Below are 14,673 nucleotides of genomic sequence, written 5' to 3' on the forward strand. Positions count from 1 at the left end.
ATGAATGCTCCTGATGAGATATTTTCTTCATATTTTCATTCGGTTTCTAAATTTTGAATATTAAATTATGTTTACTATTAAAAACGTTGTTTTTGGTTTGTAAACTATTGTTATCGGTCCAATTTGAGCATGTACGGGTGTCACCGAACCTTAATTTTTGACACCTAAAGAACCCCAAAAAACTGTAATTTTCTGGATGTTCATGTTCGTATGTACGTGTGTGTGTTCGGTGGCCTTTAAATCACCTTATACCTCCAGAATTACTGGACCGATTTTGATCAAACTTGGTTAGATTACTTCTATATATGGGGCATCGATACCGTTAAAATTTTAACTTAAAAGGTCAAGGGGGTGAGGTTGTAGAGCAAGGTTACTCTCAGCACCTCGAGATTTCACCTATCGTATTTTTCTCAGGTACATTTTTTAACAATTGAAAGAATAACAATAATTGAAAAAAAAAGTTTCGTAAAATCGCAACCCTATCCCAAAACATTCTGTTGCACTCTATGTTGTGACGTCACAGGTGAGCGGTAGAATTGTAATGTAAAAGTAATGGTTTGACTGTGTCTCGAACTCGATCTCCCGGTTGACTCGGTACCTGGTGCGTTAAGCCTCGCGGCTTCACCAGTCAGCCGACCGTATAAGGGAAATTGGTTCTACGTAAGTCGTGAAATTACATTAGTTTAATTAGAGCCTACCTTCATCGTTAGTACCGCTACACGCGTGAATTAATACGGTATGCGCACACGCTTTAGTTGGGATCGTTGAATTAAATAAACGGAAAAGAATATTATATTTAAATAAAATCGTAAATATTTTAGATTAAGTTGTCTGTTGTTATGTAAGACGTGCATCAGAAACAACCCATAGTTGTAACTTCTGTCACGCGGCTAAAGCCGCGTTTTATCAATACAGTAAAATATTCAATGGTATTTGTCCATTTAAAAAGCAAGATTACGCTCTAAAGCCCTTTACAAAAAATCTTTACTTAAATGAAAAACTAGAAATATTTCGATCGTTAAACAATCATTATCGGTGAACCCTAACGAATATTATAAATAAATAAAATCTTCTTGTATATCTATGTATGTAAAATACGCCCCCTGATACGTAGGGTATATAATCCTACACAACATACAATGTTTTACAGGGCAAACTGTGTGTCACTTGTTCTGGAACCTTACCTCAGAAAAATGAATTTTATTAAACTTTACAGATGAGTTAAATGACTTTATTGAAAAAAAAAACTTGATAGCATACCATCCATAAAGTTATCAAATGCAGGGAAAGTACTACTTCAGTCCCCTCTCCAAACGGTCCTGGCTTGGCGCCATCGGATTTCCACTTGTTTGATCCGCTCAAAGACATATTAGTTTGTAGTTGTTTAATAGAAATGACAGCGTGAAAGAAAACGTGCTAAATTGGCTCCGACGTCATGACAAAAGATTTCTTTATAGCAGTAGACAAAGATTAGCCGATTCGGGAGATGGGACGGGTGTATTAATGTTGTTGGAGATGTTAATGTTGAAAAGTGAAAAAGATACTACATCGATTAAATAAACTGTTTTTGCTTCGGATCAATATGCGTCTAATTATTAAATGACCCTCGTAAATTAATTCATTAAAAGTATAATTGTATGTTACGATAGATTGAGAAAACTAGAAGAAAGATTGAAAGTAGAACAAAAAGAATTTGGCTCATTATAAATCAAGAAGACAAAAGACAATCAGCTGTTGTCTAGCATTGCCCGGAAGTAATAATAAATTTAATTAAAAAACCAGTTTTAAAAAATAGTGTAACAGGGATTATATAGATGCGACTTTTATATTTTGCGATGCAAAAACTTCGTTGTTGAACAACGATAAGAGACCGATATCCAATAATCAGTTTGAATCTTAAAATTTTATTACAGATTCAAACAGAGTATTGAATAATCGTTTTGAATTAGATAAATGTTACGGTTATCAGCTATTTTAAAATTTTGTTTAAAAATTCAAGATAAACCTTTTTGATTGGTTTGTGGTTCATGTTTTCGTTATTATTCTTGAGATAAATATTTATTTATTCAACCTCGTAAGAGATATGCAATAGAACGTAGAGAATCTCTATTGAGGTTTCAGTGGTTGTATGATTTTTTTTTTTGCGAAGTTTTAAGTTTTCTATTGTGTTATAAACACTTTATATGGTTTCATAAGTGTTCTGTATTTGTCGGTAAATATTTTTCAACATCATTATTGTTTTATATTGTTTAAATAAAAAAACTTATTTTCTTATATTTACTTTTTCCTTAGTGTTTGTTTAACGCTGTTAACAATCAAAATGGGCTTTAGTTATAGAGGTTATAAGTAAAAAAATGTATTTATTAGAATTTTGAACGTATTTTTGTTTTTTAAATTTATTCCAATAAACTTTTTAGCATAGCTCTTTATTTACAGTTTAGTATATTATATATGGCTCTTTATTTAGCATAATATATAATTATTGAGAGTGCATTTACAATTTATATATGTAGCACGAACAAATGAATTTTCAGGAAATAGCCATTTAGTTTCACTTTCCTGACGTCGTAGCTCCAGAGCTGTGCTGCAAGAAAAGTATGGTAATCGGTCAAAAAAATGAGTTATAAGTTTTTCTCGACGTTTCGTAACCCAGGGACCCCCAAAAACAAAAAAACAAAGAGGGTAATGTCGTACGTAGATATTTGAAGATTAATAAACTTTTACTGGATAAACCGATTTTGATGTAATTTGGCACAGTTTTACTCTTGTATATGGGCCAATTTGTTAGTAAAAAGTTGGGATAGAAAGCTTCTATGAGATCAGTTTTCTTAAAATTTTGTAAATATGACCCCACTTTATATGAAGGTACAACAGTATATGCGTACCTGCTTACCTTACCGTTTCTAAAAACAAATTTACCTCCTAAATTCTCTTTCTTTCCAAAAATTGAAAAATCAGTCTTTTTATTTGTTACATGTTCTTTAACCGAAATTTTTTACGTCTTGGTACTTCTGAGAACGACCAACAACACAAATTTGTAACCAATATTGGAGGTAGGGAAGCCGATTAAATTTAAAAATATAAATTTTTCGAATTATTAAACTTCTTTTTGTTTATTTAAGTTTTTAATAGTAATATTACGATAAAATATCATCATAATTTTCCCCCATCGCGAAAAAGACACCTTAGGTAACATTTTATTAATTGTACATATATTTTTCAGTGGAAATATTTTTTTGATTTCTCCCATTTAACATATTAAATGAAGAAAAATCAAAATACATTCTTGGGAGATGATTTTGATGGATGTGAAAGCAGAATAAGAGTATAATAAACAGATTTTTTTTTGAATTTGTTAAATTTTTTCACGTATAATTTTTTCACTGTATTATTCCGAAAGATCAGACCAGGAAGGACACCCAAATTAAATTTTATAAAACAATGTACATTCCTTTACTTCCATATGGTATTGAAGCGTAGACCAAGAGAAAATCGGATGATTCCGCATACAAGGGGCGGAGATGAGGTTCCTGCGGAGCGTGAAAGGTGGTACGAGAAAGGGTTGTATTAATGAGGTCTTTCGCGAAGAGAATAACTTACAACAAATTTACAAAACGATCAGATGATATCGAGAAAGATGGACGATCACCTGTTACGAACGCCTTAACGTAAGTTGGTATTGAGTTCATGGTATTATAAGCCGGATTGGTGAAGAGATGTAGGTAGACCGAAACGTTGATGGGTGCCGGAAGGGGCTAATCAAGCCTAAACCGTGAAGGAGGGAGAAAAAATAAGAAATAACCATATCCAGGAAGTATAACAATTTTTTTATCAGATTTTCTGATTTAAATTGAAAATTTGTAAACAGTTTTGGTTAAAAATTGAAAATATTACATGATACTTACGGCTCTTCTCTCAAGACAAGTCGATTATATTTGTTTAATTTTTATTTATTCGTAATAAAAAAACACGTGTAAAATGTCGCATGTCTAGACCATGTGCATTATAATTGTTGTACTGTATTCGAGTATCATGATAATTGTACTGCCGAATTCAGTTTGGATCTTTAGGCCGCTACGTTGCTTCTTTACGTGATGTAATAATATATATCTTTAAATTTGTGAGTCTGTTACTTTTAATGTTATAAACTAATTTATAAAAATAAGTTAAAATTTACGGGCGCCATATACGCGTAGATAGTGTTAAAGAATAACTGGTTCTATCAGACAAAATCAATTTATAGATTTTGTTTATCTTCAGTTAAAAATATCATGCGTTAGATCGAATCACGATCAACAACAGAAGTTGTATTTAAAATATTTTAACTAGATATCAATATTTAATCAAAAATTTAAGTAGGATTTATTGTTGAACATACGATGTGTTACATCTATATACATATAATTTTAATGTATATTTATTCGCTAATGTTTTAAGTGAAATGTTTATCTATAATATATTTTTATAACGAGAAAGTCTGATGACTGATGACATGCTAAAATACGATTAAGAAAAATATTTTAATAAGCTTAAATAATTGCCGTAAAAAAGTTTCATATATAATTCGTTCCTTCTATAAAAATTTGATTTACGTTCGACTCACAATTTGTTAGTAATTGATTTCTTACTTGTGTTATACATTCTTAAAATGCAACGTATTTTAAACGGCGTGTCGCTTTAATCTTTCCGAGCATAAATCTTTTAAGAAAAGAGAAAAAAATATCAGCCGGAAGTCAAATGTCGTATTCTTTTACCCTCCCAACACATGATAGAATGATAGGAGGGGAAGTGGAGACGCCAGTTGACATGTCAAGACAAAAAGACACATAGACAGACCTACGGTAGGAAAGAAAACCAACTTCGGCACGAGCCATTGGTATTCTATCTATTAATAGACCGTACGATTAGTATTGTTGGTAAATAATTGTTTTATAAATAAAACGTTATAATTATTTTTTTTTTCTTGTATATTAGTCAATTTTTTTAAAGAGTTTATTAATCTATTTTACGTATGATTAATCTTTAATGAATTTGGTGTGTGTAATTCTGTTAGATCAAAGACCGATTCAATTGTAAGAAGTTAATATTGTTAGCCGTTACAAAAACCTAACTTTAAGTACTAAATTTGGATTTTAATAGTTTCTTTCTTTTTTATGCATGCATGATAATTATCTATTAATTACCTGGATACATCCGTAAAATCTTTTATCCTTGGTCAGTTTTATACATTAATAATTTTTTTGTCTTTTCTACTCTTGGTCAATATTTTTAAAATTTAATAATCATTATTTCTATCCGTATTATTGATAATCGTTTTCTTCATTTTATGACATATCTACCGTGTAAAATATTTTATTTCGATTTATTCAAACGTTCAAACAGATATAGGGGCTATGAAAAGGATTCATCATGGAAAGGATTAAAACTAATAATTTTGTTCGTTGTTTAGTTTCCGTAAATTTGAATCGTGTACACAGATATTTAGAAAATTCTTAATTTTGGACAAAAAAATATTTTTGTTATATGCAACGTAAACAAAAATGTAGTACCAAAAATCCACACAAAAATACTAGTTTTTGTTGTACAGCACAATGCGAAAGGGGTTCTTATTATATATTTTCTCTCTCTCTATCTGATATATCTTTAATACTTAGGTTTCTGTTTGTTACATTTGAATCAGTCTTTGAATTAACACGCATATGATTATTCCTTAAATTGTAATTAAAAATTTTTAACAGCTTAAAAAAATTACTGTATCCTCGTTTAATTTGTGTAAGTAATAAGTCACGTGGGTGTTCAAATAATTTATAATATTTCAAATTAAATGAAGGGTGCTTTATTGAATTTTTTTTGAATTGTTATATTATTTTTTAACGATGGCTTCAAATACTTTTTAATTACTATTAATTTAGTAATTAATAGAGTTTTCCTTGATCCTTCCAGGAAATTTCTAGAAAATCCCTTTTTCTTAAACCATATACTAATATTATTCGTACCATTCCTGATTTGATATAATTACAATATTTACTGATATGAATAGAATTACTTATAAACTCTTGTAAAAATATATGCTCAATTCCAAGCGGAGTCGTAGCGACTCGGTCTTTCATCGGGGTTCCGGGTTAGAATCCCGAACAGACGTTTTTCATACACTGTAAAATCCCACTTTCATATTCCCAATAATCTTCAGAAACTTCTGTGGTGAAATAATGAATTAATTCATCATTACAAATTTGTGTATGTATATATATATTTATATTTATGTATGTGTATAACTTTTTTGAATAGTAAATCATGAAATGCTGCATTAAAAACCTACTTAATTAATATACAGTTGTATTGTTTATAATTAAATTTTTTACTTTATGTTGTTTCAACAGTTTGAAATCTCATAATACTCATACAAGTTGTTACTAACTGTATGCTTAAAATCATGAATAACAACTTAAAGAAGCTTATACGAAACTGTAGTGAATACAGGAGGATTTAAAACGAAATTAAATTTTGTTTACCTTTTATCTTTCACTAGCTGATACTGTAACCCTTGTTTCTTATGGATTACTATTGTAAACAAGTAATCTTTGTAAAATCCCAGTTGAATTATATAAAATAAATTCAGGTGTAAATATTCAAGTTTTGTTTACCGTACTGTAAATATAAATTTTTGTATTTATAAAAAAAAAAACGAAAATTATGTGTTAACAAAAAAAGGGTAACGATTTTTTTCTATATTTCTTTTTTTTATTCTCTCTTACGTTCTTCATTATAATTAATCTTTAATGCTATTTCGCTTTCTTTATATCCCACGATAACTTCGTTATCAGATTAACTAATCTTGATGTCATGATGATAGCTGTACCCTGATTATCTGGGATTCAAAACAAAACTAGTTGTTTGATAATATTTTTGTCGAGAATTTCGTCGAGTGAATTTCGACCCTCTCCCCCAAAAGAAAAAATTCTACAATTTGTTGTAAAATCTTTTAAATTTGAACGTTAAAAACCATCTAATTTTTAAAAAGTCATGTTGTTTCAACAGGATTTCAATTTCCTTTTTTTTTAAAGGGAAGAGCATTAAATTTTCCTTGAAAAGGTTTTTATTAATAGATTAATCTTTCCTTCAAAACCCTAAATTTCATTAAAATCTGTCTGGATTATATAAGATTACAAATAAAGAGCTATGCTAAACAGTTACAGAAGTAAACAGGAAGAAAAGATCACTATCCGAAAACTGTTAAAAAAGATGTTTTACTTAAAATTTTAAAAAATATGGTGTATAATTATGAATCTTGGGTGTAATCATTTGCTTGATATCCTTTCTAAATGTTGCCGCTACCAAGTTCGGTTATCCCGTACAAGTTGTAGTTATTTAATCGGATTTTATATTAGCCTTGCGTATTCCTTCGTTTAGTTTAATTCCTCTCTCAGGTTTGCTCTCCGCGAAAACTTTATCACTGCCTTTTGGATCCTACTATTCCGCCGTTTTATAATAATCCATGAATCTCTTCCATTCAAACTGAATAGCGGTTGGTGTATTTTACAGAATTCCAATTTCGGTTTCTATTCTCGCTTTATTTTCACTGCTTTCGACATCAGAATCAAGATAAAAATTATAACTACTTCTTAAATAATGAAAATGAGAGATTTACTTTAAGATTACGTTTCAAGGGTAATTTTTTTAGAACTTGTTGTAATTTTACGTTAACTGAAATTTTAGTTATATTCTTGCAGAAATTATTCAAAATGTATATTGATCTCTGAAGATTATCTTCGGATTCTTTAATAATCACGAAATCATTCGCGAGAAATAATGCATTTGGATAGTCGTCATTACTTAATTTAATATACTAATTTAGATGTACAAATGTCGAAAATATAAATTCTATTAAATAAAGTAGAGGATAAATTGCATCGCTCATTATCTTACACTACTTTGACTAATAATTAACACTTCTAATAGTTTCTTACCTGTATTTATTCGTCAACGAATAGTTGACGAATAAATACATTTGCTTGTTTTTCAGCATATCGAAAAGCGGCAACCATTAAATAACTTTTCAAAATTAAACATAGGAAAATAGAATTTAGAAAATATTCTTACCTCAGAACAATCTATTTTCAGATCACTATAACCCAAGCGTTCAGGGAGGCAACTTAAATGTTTTATACAAAGTAGTTGGGTTGTAACACTTCACTTTCAAATGCATTAAAAAAAATATTTTGACGTAAGAAATGCAGCGTTACGACCACTGTAACCAAAAGTGTGACCATCCGGAGGTCCGGGGTTCGAATCCCGGTCAGGCATGGCATTTTCACATAGGCTACAAATCATTCATCTCATCCTCTGAAGCTATTCCTAACGGTGGACCCGGAGGTTAAAAAAAAAATTGTGACCATTTAATAAATGCTTAACACGTTAAAAAAAATAAAAAAGTAATCTGCCTTCCTCAAAAAGATTTATTTTTCTGTATGAGACCCTGATTTTGTGTTTTATATTGTAGTCCACTTTTTTCTTTTACTACCATTTAAAATAAGATTTGAGTTATCCCCTCATTGGGCCTCTTACTGTTTGGAATCTACTGGTTCTATACTGAAAAATAGATCGGTTTGAGAAAGAAGGTACATTTACGAAATCTTATCTTTTTATATTTTAATGTTGATAACTTTTTCAAGGGTTGCCGTACTTTGTTAACAACTGATATGTAACCTGTGATTCCAGTGAGGAATTCCCTTTCCAGTGAGGAAAGAGAACTCGTGGCGCGAGTGGTAGCGTCTCGGCCTTTCATCCGGAGGTCCCGGGTTCGAATCCCGGTCAGGCATGGCATTTTCACACGTTCCAAAAATTATCATTCATCTTATCCTCTGAAGTATTACGTAACGGTGGTCTCGTACGTTAATAAAAAAAAAAAGAGAGGAAAGGGAAATAATTTGGGAACCGATTCCAGAGCTTGAAATAAGTAAAAAAGATTCATATATATATATATATACATATATATGTAAGTTCGAAAATGCTTTGTTGTTATGCTTTGTTAAACAATCGAAAATTCGATTGTTTCTTTTGTTTTTTGACCTGAAATATCGAATAAAACAGGTAAATATCCAGCTGTTTTTAATTTATGACAGTGGTCATAAAAACTGCTGTTACAAATTCATAACATTTTTCTGTTAAGTTTTGTTTTTAAATATTTTAATAAAACTTGATTATTTTTTTCATAGGCTTATTACTTAAATTTTCTACATGTTTTGATAATAAAATTTACGTAATTAATTCATTTAACAAAGTTATTGTACTTCAAACTTAAATACGTTTTTTTATCTTCGAATGTTGGATATCATGAAAACTACGGGAGATACAATTCTGGGACCTGTTTTATCGATATTTCCGGTCAAACAACATAAGTAACCATCAAGTTTACTCCTTATATTTTTTTTTATGCCTTAAAATTTCAGTACGACCTCATTTTTACCGGGGTACTGAAATCTGTGCGAAATTCTTCCCTAGCCGTTGCTCTATCTCGTTTTCGGACGTATGCTGGTAAAAACGTTTTTCTTTATTTCAAGCTCTTGAATGGATTGCCAAATTATTTCCATTTCCTCTTGCTGAATCATTCTGTATATCCTGTACGTATTATGTATTCGTAAGTTTTTATTGATCTTTTAATTACCTTAGATGAAGTACAGATAAAACCTTCTAAAGAATACTACAGTTAACTTTATCAAAAGTATTTTTCTGAATCCTTGAAAGTAATACATTTTATTTTCTTTAAATTCTTTTCGTTTCTCGATTAAGTTTTTAATTCGTGAAGAAAAAAATATTTTATTTGAAACGTTTTTTATAAGTTTTTTTTCCCCAATAATATTCTGTATTTGAACTGGTTATACCCAGAAGTTAAATAATATAAGTTGTAGAGTAAAATCGTGAAGAAATATTAAATTTTTAATAATAATTTTATTATTTTAAAATTGTTTTTTTTTTAGGTTGTCATTTGCTTTTATTTCTCTAATTTTTGATATGTTTTATTTACATAACGAATAATAATTTACTTTGTATATTGTATTGTGAAAGACGTTTTATATTATCAGTTGATATTGCTTTTAATAAGTTCTCTTTTGTATATACCGCAATAAATAGGTCATTTTTAATTAATTACTATTTTTGATAAAAAATATTAGAAGGCTTAAAAAGTTTGTCGGTAAATGATTTTTGTTTTGTTTTTATTCTCAACAGTAGTAATTTTAGTCTGTCTGTGTATTCTATTACAAAACAATATGAATCCCAAGATTACTTTTCCGGTATATCTGTCATCGTCATCATTATTATTATCATTATCATCATCATCATCCGGTTTTTACTTCATGATGATTAAAGTTTCAAGTGGAAGTTTGTAGATAGTTATTATAGGCAACGTAAAGTTAGATATTCTGAGTGTAATATAAAATTTCAAGTGTTTGTTACAGTAACCTATAAAGTTTTTCAATTTTCTTTTTTTGTTACTTATTTTTGTATTTTTTCTGTTAAAGTTCACAGACGTAATGTTTATGCGGAAACTTTTGTAAGCTATTTAACAGAAAATAGTATGCTCCTTTTTCATTACCGAACAACTGAGTGATATATGTGTTCAAACAGTTTATTTTTATTTTTTCAGAACGATATGTTTAAAATAATTTTTTATTTATGAAAACTTCGTCTTTTTTATGTATTCTTGTAGAAGTAAAACTCTACTGTAGAAGTGTAAAACTCTACTGCTTAAAGAATACAACTTTGAGTCACCTTATTTATAATTAAAATGACTTTCCTTATTTTCTTACATTAGTTTCAAATATTTCCATAATGTTATCCAAAATGTATACCTGTTTTTACTATAAATAGTTACTTCGAATTATGAAAGATAATGGCATAAAGGAAATTATTACTGTAGAAAACGGGTTGTGAATACCGATTTAATGTAGTATACGAGGTTTGATTTTTTATTTAATTATCTATTGCACTTACCTTAAATTACAAGTTATCTCCTTCGAAGTATGACCCTTATTAAGATACTCAGCGGTTCCAACGTTTCTTTCATCGTTCATAGGACTAGTCATTTTCTTTAAGTGTGTGTAGCTCATCGGTTACAGTATCAATACCTAACGGTGATCACACGCTTGTAGCGTGTGTGAAAAATGCCATGCCTAACCGGGATTCGAACTCGGTACCTCCGGATGAAAGACCGAGACGCTACCGCTCGCGCCACGGAGGCCGGCTATGCCATAATTTGGATTCACTTAGGTTTTGGTCGAAATAAAATTTCAATCTTTACTGGGGCACTTACGAAAAGATTTTTCTTAGAAAAGTTAAGGTTTATTTCATTGAGACATTACTTACGTTGCGCTAGGAATAAGCGATAAAATAAATGAGATACCTGTAAGATTGTAAGCAACAGCTTTGTTTTAAATAATAATAAAATCCCGTATCTGGTTTACTGAGCAAAGTGAGGAATAACGTGGTTCCAATTGTCACAAAAATGTTTTTATTTAATATTCAATTCTCTCCCCCAAAAAAATGCTATATTTTTTTTTAGCTATACCTTGCTTTAGAAAATGAGTTAATGGGACTTTTTGCATCAGTATTTTTTATATCAATAGGGGATCAAACTACTATAAAATGTTTTACCGATTAATGATGCCCATTAAACGGTTTATGGTAACAAAACATTTTTTTAATTTTTAAACATTTCATTTGTTTGAATCGATCTCGCACTGCGTTTCAAAAGTAAAAATCTTAATCTTTTGCTAGACCTTACTTACTGTTTTAGTATTTCTTGGAAAAAAATATTAGCCAAAGATTTTCTCTCCCTTCCTAGAATTTACAACTTTATTTATTTTGAATTATGATTGTGTCTTTTAATTTTTTAAAGAATTTAAAAAAAAATCTTTTTTCCTATCTTGTAAGAGTACAAGGAAGTATTGTAATCGCGAAAAATTTCGGTTTTTAGATTTCAACGGAAATATCCACTTTCACCATCCTTGAATCCATTAACTGACTAGTTTCGGCGTGACTACTGTACTTACGTATGTACCTCGCATAACCCAAAAACGATTAGCCGTAGAATGTTGAAATTTTGGATTTACGACTGACTAATTCATCAAAAATTGAATTTTGGAAAGTTTCTTAACTGCAGTAATAAGCCCTCATTGAGAGCGTTTCAACGATATATTACAAGTCGTATTTATTTTCATTGGTTCCAGAGTTATAGCCAAATAAAATTTGAATTAATGAAATATTTGGATCTTAACAAGGGGATCGATTAGAATCAGACTTCATCTCCTACTCCTATTTTTTTTTTAACTTTTTTTTTTAATTTAAATATATTGGTTTATTAATAATTTATTATTATAACCTCTGATTATGAAAAAAAAAGAAGATAAATAATATTCAATAATAATTAAACAAAAAAAAAAAAAAAATGAAAAAAATCAGAAGCTAATAGTGAAATAAAATTTTATATACTTCTAAACATTTGTATTTGTACATGTAATTTAATAGGCGTACAAGCATGTCTATATAAGATTTTTTAAATTTTTTGTCACTACTTAAGGATTATTTTCTTAAAAATTAATTTTACCAGACGCTTTCCCTTGAGTACGGGAGCCCCAAAAATGAAAAAAAGTGATTTTTTTACAATTTAAAGTTTTTAATGCTCAAAACAAACTTTTTTAAACAATAAAGGCACTAAAATAATTTAATACCTCTTCCCCTGATAGGTTCCCAAATTAAAAAACAATCAATATTTTTTTTAAATTTCGATTTTAATTTATTTACAATTAATTCTAAGTTTATATATTTTAATCGTTAAAAAAAGTTCTCTGATGCATGAGCCCACAAATTTTTAAAAATTTTACGAAATTGTGATTCTAATATTTTAATACTAAATATTTTTGTCGACCATCTTGGTTTCAAAAATTAAAAGATAAAAAAAGAGAATAAAATATAAAGTTGAAAGATTTAAATATAATCAGACAAGTAAGTAATTTTATATTTAATAAGTATAGAAATTACCATTTTGTTTTATATGTATATTAAAAGGAATTATTTTATTATACAAACACGAATAGAGGAGCTTAAAATTCTAGTATTTTATTTGTTACGTTTCAAAATATGTTTATTACTTCTTTATTTTACGCTAAATTTTCTTTAATTATTGCAAATTAGATAAAATTTTGTAGTCATTATAAGAAGAGGAACTGTGTAAGAGTGCTAGATTTAAATTTGAAACAAACCACATTTGATTCTGTTTTCTCTTTATATATACATATTACTATATCATCCACCCCTTTCACTTGCGTTTATGGCAGGAGGGCGAGAAAATTCATCGGTGTGCGTGTGTATAAAAGGGGATTGGTTATATGGTTAGCCCGCTACCACACAGGTGACACTTAGTTTCACGGTCGGGTGACTTAAGTCTCGTCTAGTTTTAGACAGGAAATACATGCACGTATATATATATATATACTCCGTACTCTTCGCACGTGTATATATATATATATATATATATATATATATATATATATACTCCGTACTCTTCGCACAGTGTTCCACACCTTAACTGAATTATCTGCGTGCGCTATCTGGTTCGTTTCTGTAATATCAGATTATAAAATCAAATTGTCCTGTTCTCATCCGATTTTATTCGGATGTTGTTATTCTCACTTTTTTAGAAATGCTTTTTTTTCGTTTGACTTATTTTGATGTTAATTTAGTTTGCCTTTTCCCTTATTTTGTTTGGATTTCACCGTTGTACATAATTTATATTACATACAATTTACATTTACATTAGACGTAAATTTTATCGTAATTTTATTTGAGGATTAGGAAGACAAAATATTTTTTATTAAATAAAAATATTTCGTTAGATTCATACCTTGTATTGTATATAATTCTTATTTTCCGAAAAACGGAATATTACGTAATTAATATTAATGTTAATATTAATATTTAAAAAAATAAAAAATAAAAAATCATTTTTTGCTCAGAATACTGAACAAATTTTTTATTTATGTCTACATAAATACTATTAAAATTGTTGTTTTTTTTTATGTACAATTATATCTTGACGAATGTTTAAAACCCATCGATATGTAGATGTAGAATTTATTTCATCAAAACATTTCACTAATTTCAGATTCAGAAAAGATATTAATGTAATTTTAGGATATTTAAGCATTTTTATTTTTAAATAAAATTAATTTAAATCTAAAATTGAAATCCATAGTTTGTAAAAGATTTAGCAGTAATAATATCGGTTTATTATTTAATTTTAATTTAGTGATAATATTTAAAGTTATTATCATGTACTGGATGGCGTACATATAAAATATTGTAAAAAAACTGTATGCATTATTAAAGAGCAAACGGGAATAAAGGAAATAATGCATCACAAACACTTTTCCCACCATACGCCATACTTACTAACATAATTATAGTTTTACACACAACGAATTGCAATGTTAATGGATAGCATTAATAGGAAGGTGATGTTATTTGATATTATCTGATTTTGATGTTAGAATTAGAAAACAGAGCGTAAAATCAAATGTTGGCATCCGAGTAACAGTTGCCGGGAAGGGATGAATTTATGTTACAACTTTAAAAAGTCGCTCGATCGAAATCTTTTTACTGAAATAAATTTTTTTC

The sequence above is a fragment of the Lycorma delicatula genome, chromosome 10 (genome assembly GCF_047948215.1).
Source record: "Lycorma delicatula isolate Av1 chromosome 10, ASM4794821v1, whole genome shotgun sequence".
Taxonomy (NCBI): domain Eukaryota; kingdom Metazoa; phylum Arthropoda; class Insecta; order Hemiptera; family Fulgoridae; genus Lycorma; species Lycorma delicatula.